The sequence below is a fragment of the Felis catus genome, chromosome E1, assembly GCF_018350175.1.
Source record: "Felis catus isolate Fca126 chromosome E1, F.catus_Fca126_mat1.0, whole genome shotgun sequence".
Taxonomy (NCBI): domain Eukaryota; kingdom Metazoa; phylum Chordata; class Mammalia; order Carnivora; family Felidae; genus Felis; species Felis catus.
Genome location: NC_058381.1, coordinates 15514918 through 15530208, shown reverse-complemented (window position 1 = coordinate 15530208; position 15291 = coordinate 15514918). Strand labels below are relative to the sequence as shown.

At 52.8% G+C, this 15291-nt stretch overlaps 1 long non-coding RNA gene across 1 annotated transcript; it reads left to right on the top strand.

Annotated features, from left to right (window-relative positions):
• The first annotated feature begins 282 nt into the window (after window positions 1-282).
• On the top strand, window positions 283-9768 carry LOC123381822. The gene is made up of 3 exons (XR_006589270.1): window positions 283-614; window positions 5356-6755; window positions 9638-9768. It is a non-coding gene; the product is annotated as an uncharacterized LOC123381822 (long non-coding RNA).
• Window positions 9769-15291: the final 5523 nt, after the last annotated feature.

The following is a 15291-nucleotide window of genomic DNA, read 5'->3' as shown; positions in this document are numbered from 1 at the left end:
AGCCAGCACAGGAAAGGGGCAAAGAGAGTCCCTAGGACAATGGCGGTGGCTGTGTGGCTGGGCTAGAGGCCAAGGCCAGCCAGCCCAGATTGGAGCATGAGCACAGAGGAGGTATACAAGGATATACAAAACGATAAGGAGCCGGAGCACCTGGGTGGCTCAGTCGGTTAAATGTCCAACTTTGGCTCAGGTCATGATCTTGTGGTCCGTGAGTTCGAGCCCCACGTCAGGCTCTGTGCTGACAGCTCAGAGCCTAGAGCCTGCTTCAGTTCCTGTGTCTCCTTCTCTTTCTGCCCCTCCTCTCTCTCTCTCTCTCTCTCTCTCTCTCTCTCTCTCTCTCTCTCTCTCAAGAACAAATAAACATTGAAAAAGAAAAAGAGAAAGAACGACTGATCTAGTGGAACCAGTTTACCTGCATTTCCTTGGACTTCCATCCCTGGACTGACCCAGGCTGGGAAGCCACAATGAGGACGGGGCTGGCAGAAAAAACACAGCCCCCACAGGCCGAGGAGACAAACCTCAGACAGAATCCTGCTGCCACATCAGCTCCTGGACAGATGCGCCGCCCTAGCTGCTCTTTAGCCCTGGAGGCGAAAGCATCCACGGCCCACCAGGTGAGAGCCAGTGCACAACAAAGTGGGGACGGGATCTTTTCCCAAATGAGAAAACACCCACTTCCTGGCCTTGCATCTCAAGGCTCCCAGAAGCCTGTGTCTGTCTCTGCCTGTTTCTACTTCTCCCGTGGACCATCTCTGTGTTCTGCCTGAGTGCAGGGTGCTGCAAGCCCGGGACAGGGAAGCGGCAGGGCAGACTCAGGCTCTGGAGAGGGGCCCAGCAAGGACCCTCTCGCTTCCCTCACGGACCCCGCCTCCTCACACCGTTTTGTTCGCTGACAACAAGCAGAGCCCCCAGTTCCACTGAGCCCCCGCCAGGGAGAAAGGAAGCATTTTGCTGCATAATAACCATCGTGGATACCATTTCTTGAGTCAATCACCTGCTACCAGCTTTAGGGGTCTTCACCCACCTATGAGGCAGATACTTCTATTGTGCCCATTTTACAGAAGAGGAAACTAAGACCCAGAAGGGTCAAAAGAGCCCATATTTGAATGTGGGGCCATTGGATGCAGGGTGGGGGTTTGCTGGTGAACCAGGGTGCCGAGGGTCAAGCGATCCAGGCACAGGTAGAAGGGCAGCCAGGCTATGTCAGCAGCACAGATCCAAACTTCTAGATGGATAGGGTAAAGCCAGCCCCTTGTCCCTCTGGGGCTTTCCCCCACTGCTAATGTAATAAATGAGAGCAAATCTCAGTCACTGCCCGGAGATTTTGCCCCCGTGTTGGACACTGTCTCGTGCCCACGGTCCAGGGTGGTTGAGAACTCCGGGTGCTTTCATGAATCTTCCCTCACAGGGACACCCAGGGTGAGTTCAGTGAGGTGGCCGTCTTTTCAGGCCACAAGATATAGGCAATGGCAGGGGTGGGTTTGGCTTAGAAGTTTTCCAAGAGCTCCTACTTACCAATCAAGTAGCCTCTCAGGGCCTTTGGAACCAGGGCCTGGCTCTGGGCTGACCTGCAGCTCCTCCAAGGGCTTTGGGAGCTAACCCTGAACTTGGCCCCTGACCTCCGGAGGGGGAGGCTGCCATTCCGCAGCCCCCAGCACATCTCACCACCCCTACAACTGTCTTGTCTTCCTTTTTTTCTTTGTTTTTTCTTTGTTTTTTCTTATCGTGGCAAAATACACAGAAGTTTACCATTTTAGCCATTTTTTAAATTTAATTTATTTTTTTTAATTTACATCCAAGTTAGTTAGCATATAGTGCAACGATGATTTCAGGAGTAGAATCCTTAATGCTCCTTCCCCATTTAGCCCATCCGCCCTCCCACAACCCTCCAGTAACCCTCTGTTTGTTCTCCATATTTAAGAGTCTCTTATGTTTTTGTCCCCCTCCCCGTTTTTATATTATTTTTGCTTCCCTTCCCTTATGTTCATCTGTTTTGTCTCTTAAAGTCCTCATATGAGTGAAGTCATAGGATTTTTCTTTCTCTGATTGACTAATTTCACTTAGCATAATACCCTCCAGTTCCATCCACGTAGTTGCAAATGGCAAGATTTCATTCTTTCTGATTGCCGAGTAATACTCCATTGTATATATACACCACATCTTCTTTATCCATTCATCCATCAATGGGACATTTGGGCTCTTTCCATACTTTGGCTATTGTTGACGGTGCTGCTATAAACATGGGGGTGCACGTGTCCCTTCGAAACAGCACACCTGTATCCCTTGGATAAATGCCTAGTAGTGCAATTGCTGGGTCATAGGGTAGTTCTATTTTTAATTTTTTGAGGCACCTCCATACTGTTTTCCAGAGTGGCTGCACCAGCTTGCATTCCCACCAGCGGTGCAAAAGAGATCCTCTTTCCGCATCCTCGCCAACATCTGTTGTTGCCTGAGTTGTTAATGTTAGCCGTTCTGACAGGTGAAGGGGGTATCTCATTGTGGTTTTGATTTGGATTTCCCTGATGATGAATGACGTTGAGCATCATTTCATGTGTCAGTTGGGCATCTGGATGTCTTCTTTGGAGAAGTGTCTATTCATGTTTTTTGCCCATTTCTTCACTGGATTATTTATTTTTGGGGTGTTGAGTTTGATACGTTCTTTATAGATTTTGGATACTAACCCTTTATCTGATACGTTGTTTGCAAATATCTTCTCCCATTCCTTCAGTTGCCTTTTAGTTTTGCTGATTGTTTCCTTTGCTATTCAGGAGCTTTTTATTTTGTTGAGGTCCCAATACTTCATTTTTGCTTTTGCTTCCCTTGCCTCTGGAGATGTTTTGAGTAAGAAGTTGCTGCGGCCAAGGTCAAAGCGGTTTTTGCCTGCTTTCTCCTCGAAGATTTTGATGGCTTCCTGTCTTACATTGAGGTCTTTCATCCACTTTGAGTTTACTTTTGTGTATGGTGTAAGAAAGTGGTCCAGGTTCATTCTCCTGCATGTTGCTGTCCAGTTTTCCCAGCACCACTTGCTGAAGAGACTGTCTTTATTCCATTGGATATTCTTTCCTGCTCTGTCAAAGATCAGTTGGCCATACGTTTGTGGGTCCATTTCTGGGTTCTCTTTTCTGTTCCACTGATCTGAGTATCTGTTTTTGTGCCAGTACCATACTGTCTTGATGATTACAGCTTTGTAGTATAGCTTGAAGTCCAGGATTGTGATGCCTCCTGCTTTGGTTTTCTTTTTCAAGATTGCTTTGGCTATTCGGGGGCTTTTCTGGTTCCATACAAATTTTGGGATTGTTTGTTCAAGCTCTGTGACCATTTTAGCCATTTTGAAGTGCACAGTTTAGCAACGCTAACTACCTTCACACTGTTGTACAACCATCACCACCATCCATCTCCAGACTTTTTCATCTTTCCAAATTGAACTGTATACGCATTAAACACCTGTTCCCCATTCCCCTCCCCCAGGTCCCGCTAGCCAGCATTCTCCCCTCTGTCTTTATGAACTTAACTTAACTGTTCCAGGTACCTCATATAAAGGGAATTACACGGTATTTATTCTTTTGCATCTGGCTCATTTTACTTAATGTAATGTTGTTAAGGTCCATCCACATTGTGGCATATGTCAGAATTTCCTTCCATTTTTGTGGCCGAATAAATAATTCCAATTATACAATAAGTCCATTGTATAGCTGTATCACATGGCTTATCCATTTATCTGGGGAAGGACACTTGGGCTATTTCCACCTTGTGGCTATTGTGCATAATGCTGCTAGGAACATTGGTGGCCAGGTGTGTGCTCGAGACCCTGTTTTAATTGTTCGGGGCATGCTCCCAGAAGTGGCATTGCCAGAGCACGTGGCGGTCCCCTGTGTAGGTCTTTGAGGAACCACCCGTCTGTTTTCCACAGCAGCTGCACCGTTTTCCGTTCCCACCAGGGGTACACGAAGGGCTGCCTTTCCTTCGAAGGCAGTATGTTCTCCTCCAGCATCTCTCTGCCCCCTCTGGCTCCTGGCATGGGGAATGGCAGTCACCCAGAGACCCCGGCTGCTCCCGAAGGGCACAGTGCTGGCCTCACGGGTACATACACGACCTGCGTGGTCACACAGAGCCCCATGCTCAGTGTAATACGCCGCTGTCGCTGTCTTCAAATTCAAAGTAATTTTGAACAATGGGGCGCCTGGGTGATTCCGTTGGTTAAGTGTCTAAGTTCGGCTCAAGTCATGATGTCTCAGTTCATGGCTTCCAGCCTCATGTCGGGCTGTGTGCTGACAGCTCAGAGCCTGGAGCCTGCTTCAGATTCTGTGTCTCCCTCTCTCTCTCTCTCTCTCTCTCTTTCTCTCTCTCTCTCGTTCTCTCTCTCTCTCTCTCTCTCTCTGCCACTCCCCCACTCACACTCTCTCTCTCTCTCTCTCAAAAGTAAACGTTCTTTAAACAAATTTAAAAAAATAACTTTGAACAAGGGACCACACTCTCATTCTTTTTTTTTTTTTTTAACTTTTTTTAATGTTTATTTATTTTTGAGAGAGAGAGAGAGACAGAGCACAAATGGGGAGGGGCAGAGAGAGAGAGGGAGACACAGAATCCGAAGCAGGCCCCAGGCTCTCAGCTGTCAGCACAGAGCCCGACACAGGGCTTGATCTCAGGAACCGTGGGACCGTGACCTGAGCCAAAGTCAGACACTTAACCAACCGAGGCACCCCACCCCCACATTCTCATTCTGCACTGGGCCCTGCAAATTATGTAGCTGGTCCTGACTGGCCTGGCTCTTCTTTCTGGGTGCAGACCATAAGTATAGCCAGGTCCTCAGTCAGGGCCTGATGAAGCGAATACTTAGACTCTCCACCTGGGCTGGAGGCCAGAGCCCCTGACTGGGAATGTGGGACACAGGTCTTCATCCTGTCCCTGCTGCCAGCCTTCTGCCTTTGTCACTCCCCATCTACGAGATAGGAGAACTGAATAGTTTTCTTTTTTTAATCAAAAAAAATTTTTTTAGCGTTTATTCATTTTTGAGAGACACAGAGAGACAGAGTATGAGTGGGGGAGGGGCAGAGAGAGAGGGAGACACAGAATCCCAAGCAGGCTCCAGGCTCTGAGCTGTCAGCACAGAGCCCGATGCGGGGCTCAAGCTCACAGACCGTGCGATCATGACCTGAGCTGAAGACAGACGTTTAACCAACTGAGCCACCCAGGTGCCCTAAATAGAGTTTTCTAACGGTGCTCCCCAGACCAGCCTGGGGTGGGGGTGGGAGCTGGGGCATAGGAAGTCCCAGGGGGCAGTTTGGGACCCATGCCCACCCCTACTGCCAACAGAGGGACTCCCCTCTTACCTGTTCTCTCTGCTTGGTTCCACAGCAGGAAGGAACGAGGGTCGGCTAGAAAGTGACCTGTCTGGATCGCCCACCCCAGGCTGCCCACGCTCGCACTCTGCCCCTGGGGAGGAAGGAGAAGCCTCCAGCATAAGGCTGCCAGGTGGAGGGCCCAGCTGTGGGAGGGGTGCCCCAGGTACCAGCCAGAAACACTTCCCAGGGAAGATAGACACCAAACATCATGAACACACACACACACACACACACACACACACACACACACGTGCGTACACACATGGAAAGATTCAATTGTTTACAAACTGTGTGACCAGTTGTTTCAAATTGCTCATCCTAAGCACCACCAAAGGCTCTTCTGCACAGGGGAGGGATGAGACCAAAGGAAAAACCCAGCACTGGCCTTGCCCAGACCGTTTGGGGACAAGGACCCCGCCAGGCAGGCGTTGGCAGAGCCCCTGGCAAGGCCGTTGCCTGCAGAGAAGGGCCCCGATGCAACTGGCGCGAGGCTCTGCAGACTGTGGGCCTCTGACCTGCGCGCACCAGCCCCGCCCCCAGGCCACCTGTGCAAAGTCAAGGAGCCTGCGGACCATCAGTACCCAGGCCCAGGAGAGGGGGAGGAGGGAGGGTGGGCCGGTGGGAGGGGAGAGCCCCAGGAGGCCCCGACAAGCTGCCCCTCTCGTCTTCACCCAGGCAGGCGAGTGTGAGAGCAGACCCCAGGATGTCTGAAGCTCCTTCAATGCCAATTACTGCAGAAATAATTCAGCGTGCTCACCCCCCGCCTCTCAGCACACACTCTTTGGGGACGTTTTAAGTCTGACTGTACCTGCTGAGCAGCTGACAAATGAAGCCTCTCGCTCGCTCTGCCTCCCTCCTTCCCGACTGCCGTCCCTCCACCCCTCTGCCCAGGCTCATCGATGGTGGGGAAACGGAGGGCTGGGTGTTCTCATCCTGCACCCCTCCTCCCCGTGCAGGGCCTGCTCAGACCGGTGCCCTGTGCCCGCTGCCTGGGCTCTGCTTCCAGATGAGGGGTGGCAGGGCTGGGTTCCCTGGAGTCCGTCCACCCCACAGGTCCTTACAGGCAGGAGCTGTGGCTTATTCAGCTTTGGTTAGCTGTCAGGAAATATTGTCGGATTGCTGGATGGGTAGCCGGGCAGGTGGATGAGTGGGCAGACGGGGTGGAGGGAGGGAGGGATGGAGAGAGGAATGGAACAGATCCCAAACGTGGCCTTTCCCAATGCTTAGGGCTTTCCAAGTCTAAACAGATGACTCAACACAGTTCCCTGTGAGGCACAGCTGCTATTATCTGAACGGTCGGCCCCACAATTCCTCTTGGGAAAAAACTGTTTCGGTTCCGGAAAATACTTTTAAAGGATGACTGCGGATGATCCCAAGAATACACTCCACCAGGGGACCAAGGCCACAAAAGAGGTATCAGAAGTGAACAGTACAGGTATTGGGGCGCCTGGGTGGCTCCGTCAGTTAAGTGTCCGACTTTGGCTCAGGTCATGATCTCGCTGTCCGTGAGTTCAAGCCCCGCGTCGGGCCCTGTGCTGACAGCTCAGAGCCTGGAGCCTGTTTCAGATTCTGTGTCTCCCTCTCTCTCTGCCCCTCCCCTGCTTGTGTGCGCTTGCTCTCTCTCTCACTCTCTCTCTCTCTCTCTCTCTCTCTCTCTGTTAAAAATAAATAAATAAACACTAAAAATAAAGAGAAGAAGCAAACAGGTATTTCGAGTAGGGAGAGAGGTCAGAGACTGAAACCAGAGCGGTGGGGTGAGGCGGGGAGGGGGGATGCCTGGGTACAGCTCCCCCTGCCCCCCACTCGGCCACATGACCCCACCCACAGGGGTGGCTGAATCACTAGTGTGCATGTTCCGTTCGATGCTGTTGGTGCCACAGGGATAAAAGCCACTCCTCACCTCACCCTGAACGTCCCCAGTGTCACCTGCATGCCCAGATGCTTATGGAGACGGATGTGGGTGAAGAAGGGCCTGAATTTCACATCGGAATCTCCGTGGCTCAGAATCCTGAATATGGAAACTTAAGGCCGCCCCGCAACGGGGCGTTAGCTCAGCCAAAGCAAGACCTCAGAGCCAGAGGGATACCGACGCTCGGGATTTTGCGTCGGTGCCGCTAAGGTACCGAAGCGGGCTCCGGGGGCTCCTGTCCGGGATCTGAGGAGTGTAGAGGCTACGGGCCAGCGTGACCACCCGTCCCAGTCTCCCCACAACTAAGGGGTTTCCCAGGACTCAAGATGAAAGTACCAAAACCAGCAGAGTTCCCAGGCAAATTGGGAAGAGCCCATCTCTGTAAACAGCTGACATGTGGCTCACATGAGCCACGGCTGGCTGCTAGACAGCTCTTCACACCGCTCCCTCCGTTAGTCCTGACAACACTGGGAGGGAGACATCATTCCTCCCATTTCACAGAGGAGGAGACCGAGGCTGGGAGAGCTTAAGTGGTTTACACGAGAGAACACAGCCAGCAAGTGGCTGAGCGAGGATGTGAACCCATGGCCCCTGCTCTTAAGCTGTGTGCTCATGTCCATGGTCTCCTGAGGATGCTCGACTTGTGGAAAATGGAAATCAGCATCTTCAAGCCGCCTCAAGCCGCCTCACTCCGTGCTGTGGTCCAGGGCCTGGGTCTCCTCTGGAACGATCCCCATTCCCGCCAGTGGCTTTGCCTTCCTCGGACCCCTAGCTGTGGATCCCAGCAGCCCTCTGCCACCCCCAGCCGTCAGCCCAGCAGGGCCCCGTGGAGCTCCAACACACTCACACCTATGGAGTCAGAAGCAACAAGAATGCCCCCTGCTTCCTGGCTTGGTTTTTATCCCTAGCCCTGTCCCCACTGTATTCCATGCCCTGTCCCCTAGCTGACGGCAGAACCCCTCTCTCCTCCACTCCCAAAGTGGGAAGCAGCATTTCCCGCCCCCCCCCCTCCCCAGCCCAGGGATTTCCAAGCTGGGAATTCAAACAGCTCAGCAAGGAATAGGCTCAAACAGAGTCTGCTAATGGAAATAACAAGATGATAAATTATTCCAGGGAAAGAGCGATTTTCCTTCTACTCTGCTTGACTCAGAAAACACTATGATCGCAGTAGAAATTGGAGGTGTCAGAGCTGGTATCTGGGGAAAGAGAAATGAAAACATTCTGCTTTCTGCTGTCAGTGCAGCCCCAGGGGTGAGAAAGAATGCGAGGTCAATCCCAGGCCCGGCACACGGCTGCCCTAAGCAGGCGCGGCCTCCGTGGAAGCCCCAGGCAGCAGAACCTGGCCACCAGCTGGCTGAAGAGGCTGGGGAGTTCAAGGCAGAAAGCCCAGGCCCCGGAGTTAGACAACGCTGTGTTCTCTTCTCAGCTCTGGCACTAGCTGGCTGTGTGACCTTAGGCAAATAGCTTAACCTCTCTGAGACTCTGTCTCCTGGAGATAACAACAGGATTACATGAAATAATGCACGGTGCGTGCTTCAAACGTTGCCTCGTTCGTGGTAAGGGCAGCAAATGCCCTGGCTTAGCCACTCTTTCAGGTTATGCCCACTCCCAAGATCAGAGGGGGCACAGAATAGCTACCAGGCTCTGGGTCCAAGATCCAGCAGGGGAGGACGCAGAGTGCAATTGGACCCATGACCCTGGGGTACCAGGCCCACCCCAAGGGCCAGCTCGCAGAGGGAAACTCGTGCCCATGCCCCGACACCGCTAATTCGAGGGGGAGGGGGCTGCCCAGACTGACCCTCCACCTCCCGCCAGCCAAGGCGTTCACGCTGTGAATGCCACTCTCTTAAGCTTCCAGATAACTGAAGTTCATCCGGTCCCCTAGCTGTTCGGGTTTTGTTTTGGTTTCATGATTGCTTTTTAGCCACTTTTAGGGCAATCTTCCCGCAGTGTATTAGGACCGCCCTTTTTCTCCAGATCAGCACGTAAGCGCCCTGTCAATTTTGCTGGCCTAGAGACATAAGACCTCTTGGTCCCCACACTAAATGGCCCTGGGTCACTGGGACAGCTGCCTTCCCCCTAAATGTTCTTGTGAACAGGTCAGCCCTGCGCCCCCAACCCCTGACAGTCGACAGTCGGAATCTGCTGCCTGCTGCCCCACCCCCCCACCCCCCCCCCACCCCCCCACCCCCCCCCACCCCCGCAGGGATGGTGCACGGGAGATAAACAAGCTTTACCAAGTCATTGTTCTTAATTTGCAGTAAGGCCAAAGCTTGGGCTCCCAACTGAACTCTGTTCTAAAGGCAGGTTTTTTTTGTTGTGGTTTTTTTTTTTTTTTTTTTTTTTTTTTACTCTTCAGAGGCCTTTGATTCTTTCTCTTCCCCAGAACTGGCTGAGTTCCCAGGGTTGAAGTTGCCTTGAAGTCTGACTGCTGAAGGAGAAAGGGAGTTTCTGTCCATTTTGTTGTTAACTCAATCCAGAGTCTGAGCTGGTGGCATAAAGATTTCAAACATCCTGGATAGGATTTCCTCAACTAGATTGTTTTCGCAAATACAAACGTGAAACCGGGGAGGACAGCTGCAGAAGAAGTCCCGATTCCAGGCTCGAGGTGTGTCGAATGGTGGGCACCCAGAAGAGGCCCAGACTTTAGGGGGCCACAAACCAGAAACATCTCCCCTGGATTTGGGGGCTGGTGTGCAGTTACCCACATTTTTATCTCGCCAAGTAAGAATATAAAATCTGGGGCACCTGGGTGGCTTACTCAGTTGAGGGTCCGACTTTGGATCAGATCATGATCTAACGGTTTGTGAGTTCGAGTCCCACATCAGGCTCTGTGTTGACAGAGCTTGGAGCCTGTTTTGGATTCTGTGTCTCCCTCTCTCTCTGCCCCTCCCCCACTCATTCTCTGTCTCTGTCTCTCTCTCTCTCTCAAAAATAAATAAACATTTAAAATTTTTTTTAAAAAATCAGAACCACCAGGGACAGCTCAATGGCTCAGTAGGTTAAGTGTCCGACTTCTGCTCAGGTCATGAGTTCGAGCCCCGCGTCAGGCTCTGTGCTGACAGCCCAGAGCCTGGAGCCTGCTTCAGATTCTGTGTCTCCCTCTCTCTCTCTCTGCCCCTCCCCTGCTCTCTCTCTCTCTCTCTCTCTCTCACTCTCTCTCGTTTTTTAAACATTAAAAAAAAATTTTTTTTAATCAGAACCACCATATAAGACCATTCTCATTTCAGAAAAAAGATCACAAAGAAGGCCATCTTTTTCAAATTAAGTGGATTTAACTTTGTATAAAACTCGCCGTGTTGTCCTCTGCTTTTCCTGTTCTGCCATGGCTGGGTAAAGGCTTCGTCACGAACCTGTCAGCTTACCAGCCCGTGTAAAGCACCAGCCAGGATCCAGACTCAGGAGCTAGATGCCAGAACTCCTGGGTTCGGGTTCAGGTTCGGAGCAGCTGCTGTTGCATGGGATGGGGCTGGGGATCCCCGGGCCAGCTGGGGCAGGGACACAGCCTGGCTTTGCATCCAGAGCCCGCCTCTCACCAGTTGTAGGGTCCTGCAGAAGGCCCACGTGCCTCGGTCTCCCACCTAAAATGGCAGGGACCACCACACACACCCCTCGTGGGTCTGTCTTGAGGACGTGTATCCGGCTCCCAGAGCTTGCTCACTCAGTGAGCAAACTGGCTCCCCACCGTTCCTTGCAGGTCTGTGTATGTTCAAATAAGTCCGGGGCCAGGAATGACCTTGGGGACGGGAAGCATCCAGGCCGGGGAGCAGAGACACAGTGGACGGGACTCCTGGCAGCACAAGGTCGGGCTGACCCTACGGCTCCAGCAGCTCAGCGAAGTCCCCAGAAGTCATACCCGGCCCCGTTTCCCCTGCGCTGAAACCTGACTTAACAAAGGCCCTCAGCCGGCGCCTGGACAGAAGAGAGGAGTGTGGGTAGGGGTGGGGGGCTAAAACCCCTCCCCCCCCCCACACACACACTGACATTCTCTGTCCTCTGAGCAACAAAGGACCTCTGAACACTGACTCCGGTCCTTTGAGCATGCGTGCACTGCACACGAGGGCACGAACATGAATGTGTGCACCTGCACGGGTGTGTGCAGATGTGTGTACACGCGTGTGCGTGCGTGCGGTCACGGGTGCAAGTGTGGCTGCGCATGCACAGATGCTGGTATAGAAGTGTGTTTGCGGAGACCTGCATGAGCACAAAAGAACTTAAAAGTTGGTTCTGACCTGTCTCTCTCTCTTTCTCTCCCTTTCCACTCATTCTTCCCTTTCTTTTTCTCCCCTTCTCCCTTTGCTGGAATAAAAAAAAGAAAAGCCGCAGAGGGGACTAGAAGAGGGCCGGGGGACCTGGGGGTCACGCAGACCTGGGACCGAATCCCAGCTCCGCCATTTCCCATCCCAGGGACACCAAGCCGCAGTGTCCCATCACGGGATACGAGTGTTTGCCTGACACGTGAGCCACAGGCAGATTCGTGCATTCAGATGGCGGGACCGAAGCGTCGCAGGCTCTGGGGTCAGGAGGCCGGGTTCGCAGCACATTCTGTAGGTTTCTAGCAAGGTGACCTCGGGTGGTTTCTCACCCTCTCTGTGCCCAGTGTCACTGTCTCTAAGAGAGCTCAACTTAGACGCAGGGGCTGGGAGGGTTAAGTGAGCCATGCGTGTATGGAATGCTGTCAGAACAGCGCTAGGCACGCAGTAGGAGCTTTATGACGGCAGTTCTTAAAATGTGTATCGAGAAGCATTTAGAGAAAGAGAGAAAACAAAAAAAAAAAAACCACTTAGACTTTTTAGGAGGCACGCAACTGTTCTAAAATTGGATTGTGCTGATGGTTGCACAACCCTGTAAATTTACTCAAAATCATTAAATCGTACACTTACCATGGTCGTTTTAGAGTGCATAAATTATACCTCAATAAAGCTGTTTTTTTAATAAAGCATTTAGAGCCAAGTCGCAGAATAATACATGCCGTATTGGTGCCATTTATAAAAAGTTTTAAACTCTATAAAACAATACTTCTTGAATATAAATACGCATAATAAAAATATCAAAGGCAGCCCCGGGCGGACCCACATCAGCTGCATAATTAAGCTTGCCCCTGGGGCGCTCATGGGACCCAGGAAGGGGAAGTTATATCTGTGATATTTTACAGTGTTGATATTTTTATTTATTTTACTTTTTATCTTATTTTGGAGAGAGAGAGCAGGCTGGGGAGAAGGGCAGAGGGAGAGAGAGAGGGAGGGAGAGAGAGAGACAGAGAGACAGAGAGACAGAGACTCAAGCTGGCTGCCTGCTCAGTGCGGAACCGGACTGGGGGCTCCATCCCGCAACCCTGGATCATGACCTGAGCTGAAACCAAGTGTCAACACTTTAACGGACTGAACCACCCAGGTGGCCCTTATAGTTCACTTTAAGTTAAAAACCCTCTCAAAAAAAAAAAAAAAAAAAAGATGAAATGTTCATTTTGTTGAGGATGGTTTTGGGGTTTGTTATGTTAATCTCTACACTCTTTTGTATTGAAATTCTAAATACTGAGGGTTGTATAAGTAATTAGGCTCCCGGGGAGGGGGGGGGGTCAACACACTGAAGCATGCAGGAGGGGGGCAGGGCATGGAGCATCCCTTGGTCGTCTCTCCTCAACCAGGGAGGTCCTGTGGTTGCCTTGGCTGTCCTCAGTCCCCATGGGGGCAGCTGGGCCAAAGGGGCCCCTCAGCCTGTCCCCCAGGCTCCCAGACGCCCTGGGTGCTGGCAGACAGTTGGCAAAAGGGCCTCAGACAGCCTCCCTGATTTACCAGGCTCTCCACGTCTCCCTGCTGATGGATGACCTGTGCTTTTCCTCTCTCCTCTCTCTAAATGCTGCTGTCTCCAAGGCCGCCCGCCCAGAGTGGGAGGGCACGCAGGCAGGGAGGAGCTGGGCCGGCTGGCTGGCGGGGCCTCTGCTGGTCTTCCTGCCTCCTTCCGCCCAGCTGCCCTGCCTGGAACCCCAAGGTGTCGCCCACAGGCGAGGCCAGGGCCACCTGTGTGCTCAGGCCCCTCCCTTCAGCCACTGTGAACTCCACCAGCCAGGGGCCAGGCACAGTGCTAGGTGCCTGCCTACAAGGAGCTCCCTGACAATAAACAACAGGACCGGACCACAAAGGCTTTGGTAGAGGCTCTCTAGGAGACCGTCTTGAGCCGAGATCTAAAAGGTGAGAATGAGCCCCCCATGAAGTGATTTGGTGCAAGGATATTTTGGAAGAGGAACTGGCTAGTGCAAATGCCCTGAGGCAAACCCACACTCAATGTCAGCGGGCCTGTTCAGCAGAGGGTAGGATGAAGGAAACTAAATGGGTTTCTCCTCAAGACTAAGTGCCCTCTGCCAAGGCCCTGTGGGAAGGGGTCAAGGTATAGTCACCACCAGGGCCACCAGAACCCAGGCAGGGCCAAAGGAAGAGCCTCAGGAAAACTCCACTGGCTTAATGGGTGGGCTTCGAGCCCTGAGCCCAAGGCTGGGCCTAAAGGGACCCCAGGTAGGGGTGCTTGGGTGGCTCAGTTGGTTAGGCATCCGCCTCTTGATTTCAGCTCAGGTCATGACCTCACACTTCATGGGATCGAGCCCTGTGTCAGGCTCAGCACTGGGAGCATAGAGCCTGCTTGGGATTCTCAGTCTCTTTCTCTGCCTCTCTCTCTAAATAAATAAATAAACTTAAGGAGAAGAAAAAAAAGCAAAGTAATATGAATGAATGAATGAATGACCCAGATGGCAGGAGACCCATGCTCCCAGCCCCTCAGGCAAGGGGAAGTGCAGAGCCTCAAGCCCTGTCCCTGACTCAAAGTTACTGTATGACCTTGGACAGGTCAGGTTAACCTCTCAGGCCCTCAGGTTCCCTGTTAGTAAAGACGTGCCGTGCTTGTGAAAGTCCTACCTGCCCCCCAGCTTCAGAACCCTGGGAACATGATTGATTCCCAGGCCCCACTCTGGGCCTGCAGCCTGGGCTCCCTAAGGGTGGGTCCTGAGACTCTCCCAGAGGGTTCCAAGTCCCATCAATCAACACCCCACACCTCGAGGACCACAAAGATGGAGCCGGTCCCTCCAGCACCTCAAGAAATTCGACACTGTTGGGGAGACCGACTCTTAAACCCAAATCACGCGGTGTGTGATAAGCCCGGTAACATGTCACAGGCACGGCCACCAGGGGGTATCGTGGAAAGAACACCTGCGTCGGCTTCAGGGATGAACAACACCTGAGCAGGGCATTGAAGGCAGCATAGGAGCGTGCCGAGTGATCGGGGAGGGGTGAGGGCAGCGGGCAGAGGCATGGCAGCCCCGCCGATGGGTATGTTTGGGCCCCAGACCGTGCAGCGGGAGAGGCGCTGGGCGAGCCGGAAGAAGCACTTCATGGTCCCAGACTCTGGCTCTACGTACATGTGCCGCAAAGTGCTCCCCACCCTTGCCCAGAAGCAGGCGGAACTGGCGGGTCAGCAGCATCCAGGGGCAGTGTGACAGCAGGGCATCAGGCCTCTACCCTCCACCCCTGTAGGGCCCCCCTGCACACCCCAAGCTCCAGCCGACTCAACCACAAACAGTTCTGCAAACAGCCACACTCTCCCACAGCGACGACGTTAGTGCAGACCGGGCCTCCTGCGAAGACAAACCTGTGCTTCCTCCACCCCCTTTGCTGAACTCTTTCTCAGCCTTGGGTTTCAGGGACCCAGCAGGCGGGGGCCGGGGAGGCGGGGCGGCCGCTGCCGACCCCACTCCCCCACTCAGACCCTGGGCTCTCTGGGTGAGCCCTAAGGCCTGCCCTACAGTAGTGCGGGCCCCAGGGCAGTTGTCCCACGAAAGGGGAGGATGGACCCAGAGCTGGGTAGATCCCATATGGAGGATGTGAAACAAACCTCCTTCTGACTCGACACCCCCCTAACACGTGCAAAAGAGCTGGGTTATCTTCAGCTTAAATGTGTGTGGCAAATTTGGCCTGTCGATGGGTGTTGGGGAACAGCAACTGTCCCAGCCCGGGGTGACAGGGCTGAACACTTAGGGGCTGGTGATGGTCA